Source organism: Elaeis guineensis, chromosome 8 (genome assembly GCF_000442705.2).
Source record: "Elaeis guineensis isolate ETL-2024a chromosome 8, EG11, whole genome shotgun sequence".
In the NCBI taxonomy this organism is placed as follows: domain Eukaryota; kingdom Viridiplantae; phylum Streptophyta; class Magnoliopsida; order Arecales; family Arecaceae; genus Elaeis; species Elaeis guineensis.
Window position 1 is genome coordinate 120,600,021 of NC_026000.2, and position 258 is coordinate 120,600,278.

Here is a 258-nt window from a genome sequence, read left to right on the forward strand (position 1 = left end):
GGAGAGAGAATTCATGAGGTACAATTCGAATTGATCAGGTGACACAATCCAACATTACGATTGGTCCAATATCTCGAGTGGTGAAATTAACATGATCAAATCAAGTCATGACTAGATCGGGATCATGAATGATCAAATCTAAAGATTCATGGTCTGATCAAGGTGGGTGCCAGTACGCTGTCAGACAATCATAGATCAGGGTTCTTCATTAGAATCAGATCATGATTATTAAAAAAAATTTCTTCATTCACTAACCTT